The sequence below is a fragment of the Kryptolebias marmoratus genome, linkage group LG6 (genome assembly GCF_001649575.2).
Source record: "Kryptolebias marmoratus isolate JLee-2015 linkage group LG6, ASM164957v2, whole genome shotgun sequence".
NCBI classification, from domain to species: Eukaryota; Metazoa; Chordata; class Actinopteri; order Cyprinodontiformes; family Rivulidae; genus Kryptolebias; species Kryptolebias marmoratus.
In genome coordinates, this window is record NC_051435.1 from 31,087,977 (window position 1) to 31,094,206 (window position 6,230).

The 6,230-nt window shown below is 37.4% G+C and overlaps 1 pseudogene; it reads left to right on the forward strand.

Annotated features, from left to right (window-relative positions):
• The first annotated feature begins 5,304 nt into the window (after window positions 1-5,304).
• LOC108248381 lies at window positions 5,305-5,670 on the forward strand (annotated as a pseudogene).
• The last annotated feature ends 560 nt before the right edge of the window (window positions 5,671-6,230 follow it).

The window sequence follows — 6,230 nt, forward strand, 5'->3', positions numbered from 1 at the left end:
TTTTAATGTCTTTTCAGGTGTTTTTAAGGTTTTTTCCTACTGTCTTAAGGATTTGTTTTAAGGTGTTAGGATTTCTTTTGCTATTTTTAGGTTCTGTTCTGCTTTTTGGGATGTTTTCAAAGATCTTTCAGCTATTTTTCAGGATTTTTGTGCTGTTTCAAGGATTGTTCTGCAATTTTAAGGATCATTCTGCTATTTTAAAGGATTGTTCTGTTATTTTTAAGAATTATTCTGTTATTTTTAAGCATTTTTCTGCAGTTTTAAGGGTTTGTTCCACCTAGTTTCAGCTTCTTCAGCAGCTTTCAGTCAAATCATTTAGCCAAAAAGCATTCACACTGCATTTTCGCAGGAAATGCAATTTCTCTAGTTATAATTATAATTTGGTACTGATCTTTCTTTTAGACTCAGGTGTCATTGTGAGATATACAATGAAATAACAGCTGCTGGGGTAAATAGACAAAATCACATTAGAATAATGTCATGCTCTTGGCTACGTAAACCCTGGGTATATTACTGTCATCTTTTAGGAATGGTCATTCCTCAGTGTTACACAATTTTAGAGATTAACCCGAAGAACTGTTTAGCTTTACTTTGTTACTTTTAAAAAACAGAACTGTTCACATTGATGTGCAAATAGTAACTGAAAATACCAACTTCCAATGGAGAAAAACCTGAATAATCACAAAATATAACTGACTCCCAACATTACACCAAGTACAGTTCTCTTATTTTCTTTTCATGTTAAGTGAACTATATAATGGCTGATGAGAATTGATTGAGATAACAAAGTTGTCTCAATTGAGGCTTTTTGTTTCAGTACTTAATTTGGTACGTTAGTACTTTTTGTTATTATTATTATTATTATTATTAAAGTTCATTTCCAATGAATGTGTTAGATTGTAGTACTGGCTTTCACCTGGTGTATTTATGTGGGGATTTAATGTATAAAATGTCTTGTTTATGTGTAGTAGTTTTTGAACATTTTATTTCCTCTGCTGAGCCATTATTGTTACTTCAGCAACATTTTAATCATTGTCTCCTGATTCTTCTTCTTCTCCAGATAAAATTTGAGAATTTTTGCCCCTCACCTCTTTTGCCTGATAATACTGTTCTATTGAAGCTGAAGGTCTTTTCTGGTTTCTGGGCATCTGAGCAGGACTAATGGGTCCAGTGGGAGTGACACCAAACTGTCTTTGATAAATTGTTTTTAAATTACATCATAATCTTATTTATGCAGCGATTTCCACAGGACTCCTACAGAGAAACGATTCTCACTATGTGGGGATTGACTTACAAATACACACTCATGCAAATGCGCGCACACACACACACACAAAGCCAGACTTATCTGCTTTAGCAAGGATAGTGTTACATGACCTGCAGCCCGGAGGTTAACAAAATTACCACCTCCAAACTACTAAAGTGGTCATTAAGGACTCTCTCTCTGTGTCTCTGCCAACTGCTCTCTCTCTTTTTCATCATTTTCTCTTACACTGTTCCATCATTTTTCCTAATTATGTCTCTTAATCCATTTTTCCTTTCATGTTTTCAGCCACTCACTTCTTGTACTTTCATGCCCACTCTAACTTAGTTTTTCTTTCATTTCTTTTTTTTCTTTATGATTGCCACAAGCTCTTTTTTTCTGTCTGTTTTAGATTTTGTCTGGTGACCCATCCAGAGGGAGTGTTTCTATGTATGTGTATATCTAAGTGTGTGTTTGTCTGTTAGCAAAATTTGTCATGAAATACTGAATGGAGTTCAATTAAACTCAATAAAGATATTAGTTCTTATTAAAGAAAATAATTGAGTTACAAGTAAATATTTAACAAGTTATCCTAGTTTTTAACTTAACGAAAATAGTTTGCTGGGATGCAAACATACTCTTTTTTTTATTTCAAACAGCTCAATTTTCTACAAATGTAGTTTTGATTCACACAGGTCTCTGTAATTCAGTGGTTACATATGATGATATAATAAATAATAATAATAAAATACACAATTATAATAAATACCAACAGTTTATTTTAGTGCTTTAACTTTAGAATGTATTAGGCTTTTTATATGAGATGTTCATGTAAAACCGAATACTGAGTTGTGTTATTCCAATTTTTTATCTTTTTTCAATGTTCAAGTAGGTTTTACAGCTCTGGATAAACCCATTTTGTGTAAGAAAGGGTAGCGTAATAGTTTGATTTTGATAGCACTGTGGGAATCCTCTGCTGGAATTTGATGCTAGGATGACCCTGTGCAATTTCTTCTTTAAACTTTGTAGGTAGTTATGCTGTAAAAACGTCCCAGGTTGAACTCAAAATTGTCACAAAATGTCAACTGTGATGAGAAAATAAACCTGTGGAGTCAAACAAAAGTGCATAGTATGTACAAAGGAGATGTGTGTCTTCTATGTAAGTAGTAAGTTTGTGAATGTTTGGTCACCTATCACATAATTTTCTCAAAGAATTTTAATGTTTCACAGATTGGACATTGTATTGACTTCCATTCCTTTCTGTAGCCTAATCCACACCTTAACCCTAAACCTAACAATTATCAGTACATGGCTAACCCTAATTCTAACCTAAACTCAATTCACACCTTAGCTCTAAACCTAACCCCTAACCCAAAAATGACATTCCATTGTATAAAGACTGGGCTTTAATCTCTATAAGCATTACCATTCCTGACAATAGAGATAAGTAAATATACCAGAAAAGGGCTTAAAAATGTATTGAAAAACAGGAACACACACTCAAAACAAAACTCCTTGATTCAGCAAACATAATTAATAACTAATACTGCAACAACTGATCAATACTAGATGAATAAATGTCTTAATTCTGTTTTATTTTCAACTTTTTTCAGTGCAGTTAAACTGATTTATTTACCTTTTTGCATGAAATAAAAGCCATATATTGACAAATATTGCTTATACTGTGAAATTATTATTATATTTTTTAAAATAATAATAAACTCAAGGTATATCAGTATCAGATCACACCATCTGTCAGTGTTTGAGCCAACGTAATGGAAGACAACTAAGGAGGACACCAAATCAAAAAAATCACAAAATATATATAATCTTTTGCTTCTGTGATAGTACAACAATCTCTGTGTTCAGCTAACTGCATACTGAAGCTAATTAGCAATAAGATGTCTCCCTTTTCTACAGATGACTGTCACAAATTTCTGTAGAAGAGAACAGTCCTGGAAACAAAGACTGACCAACTTAAAGTTAACATAGAGGTAAACATATTATGTGAAAACGAAACCATCTGCCAGTGATTTAAAACTAAGAAGCAAACTAATGGAAAGCTAATTAGCACCAATGTGCCTATTAGAAGGCAGGGGGGTAGTAATCCTCCTTGGAACTCCCTTAGTGCAAAGTTTAAAGATAAGTCATGTCCCTGGGAACAAAGCAAAATACTTTCAGGTATTACACAGCACCCTGAGATAAGCAATGTAACCAGCTGACCAGCTTTGGCATCCAAGCCTGATGCCTCTTCCAACTCCTGTACAGGTGAAAGGGAGAACAGATGCCAAATCACCACAACACAGTTGGAAATTTGGGAACAGATTTACGCCACTGATGAGATGAAGAACACTAGATCTCAGTCTGATGTCCCAAATAATCTTAACCTTTCAAACAGCAGGGTAGAACTATAAGTAACCCTGAAATCAGAAGGAAGAAGAAGGGCTCAAACTTTGATCATTGGCAATGCTACTATTAAATATATTGGAAAAATGCAGAGCATTAAGACAAAAGTTTTGCACTTTCCAAATGATATTTTTCCTGACATGGCAGAAACAATCCACGATATTCTCACTTCACATCCAGATGTGTAAAATGTGGTTCTGAACATTAGATCAAATGATGTGGTGAAAAAAATATTCTGAGGTACTGACACGGGACTTCACAGATCTGCTGGCCATGATGAGCCCTGTGAATGCACAGGTGTTTATTGGTGGGCCGCTGCCGCCAGTCAGAGGTCAAGTAGAAAGATTCAGCAGGCTGCTCAGGTTAAGTACATGGCTCTCTTCTCCATGTGGATGTTACTCACCTCATTTCATTGACAACACCTCTGATCTGCTGCACCATGAACCACTGAGACCTCAGAGGTTGTCTGGATCAAATCTGCTCTTTGTTTCCAGAGTCAGAACCAAACTTGCGCAACCTGCATTTAGCTTTTATGCTCCAAATATGTGGAACAAACTTGCAGAAAATTGCTGTAACATTCCGATTGTGAAATGAGGAAATCCCTTTAAACCGAGGTTGAAGACCATCCGCTTCACTGCTGCCTTTGATTAAAGCAAAAAAAAAATCTCTCTCTCTCTCTCTCTATCTCTCTCTCTCTCTCTATATATATATATATATATATATATATATATATATATATATTATGAAATGTTACAAAATGTTCTATCTCTGAGTGTGTAAGTTTACAATTTTATCTTTCTATATGCTTTTATTGTTCTTTCGCACTTTGTCAAAATGTTTTGAATTATTTATGTAAAGCACTTTGTATTGTCCTGTTGCTGAAATATGCTGTACAAATAAAGCTGCATGCCTTAAATTGCAAAATTACTTAGTTTGCCTCCTAATTTTCCTTGCACTTGTGATGGGATTCTGGTGTTGGAGAGGTATCTGGCTGGACCCTGTTGGCCTTGGACACATGATCATTTACAACAGAGTCATCCTAAGACTCAGGCTCGGATCAGGCAGGGTAAAGGCATCCTCCAGGACCCCTTTATACTTGGGACCAGAATCAGATGGATGAGGGGCATCTTCCAGGATCCCCTCAGACTCCAAAACAGGATCAGACAGGTGAGAAGCATCTTCTCAGAAAAACCGGTAAGGTAATGGTGGAGACCTGTGCAGGGGCTGTTGAAGATCTCTTGAGTGGGAGCTGAGGCACGATCTGTGACTCTCTGTAGATGATTGCTTCGATGTAGACCAGGTTGTTCTTCATGTACAGTAAGGGATTCCATGATGGAGAAAATAAATAGAGAATGCTTTACATTCTCTATTTATTAATTCACATAGATCAATTCTTGAATTCTAGAATTGCGCCGCTTAAGGTGGCTGCATGCTGGAGTAGCTCTGTTGCACTCATTCTGAGATATTGCTCTTGAAAACTTTATTCCTCTTTTTTTTCTTGATGTAACTCACTTTTTTGGATGATTACTTCCTCTGGTATCAGATGCTGTGCAGCTGGAAGGATTTTTACTGAAGCCTTTTTACTTTTGGACATTTTGTTTTGATGCATAACCATAACGACAAGTGATAAACGTGAAGAACCCTGAAGTCCAGTCATGGCCAAAAGCAAGCAGACCGCCCATAAATCCACCAGGGGTAAAGCTCCCAGGAAGCAGCTCGCCACTAAAGCTGCCCGCAAAAGCTCCCCAGCCACCGGCGGAGTGAAGAAGCCTCACTGCTACAGGCCCTGTACCGTGGCTCTCAGGGAGATCCACCACTACCAGAAGTCCACTGAGCTGCTTATCTGGAAGCTGCCCTTCTAGCACCTGGTCCAGGAGAGCTCCCAGAAATTCAAGACCGACCTGCGCTTCCAGAGCTCGGCCATCATGGCTCTGCAGGAGGCCAGTGAGGCTCACCTGGAGGGACATCTGGACAGACCGCTACAAGAGCTCCTTCCTGCCCACAGTGATCAGCATTTATAACAACTCTTTAACAAAACTAGGATTATGAGCTACAACAACATTTAATTTCCCTTTGGGATTAATAAAGTATTTTTGAATTGAATTAAATAATGCAGCCACTGATCCCCATAGCTTCTCCAAGGTGTCAAGGAGCCAATCCAACTTCCAAGCCCTCATCTGGCTATCTGCTGTGTTTATAATGGTCAGATACGTTTGTAATGTACAGTACGTTGGTTGGTGGTGTTGTAGTTACTAATGACCCTGCAGGGATAAGGTGACAGGCAGGCAGGTTTAAATTAAAAAAAAAATGTTTTAATAAGAACAATCTAAAAGTGATATGAACCGAGGTTTGAGTTCTGAGAATAAACCGGAAACAGACAAAGTCTTAAAAGGTTTATATTCAAGAAGCTGATTCTGGTTCCAGAGACAGGCAAAGGTCAAAAATGGTTCAGATCTTATCAAGTTGAGGGGAGCAGGCAGTTCACCATAATCCGTGGGAAAAGCTTGGGTCGTGGTCCAGGTAGTCAGATGGCTGGAGGTACCGATCGGGGGCGTGACGAAGAGCAGGAGTCCAAAAAGCC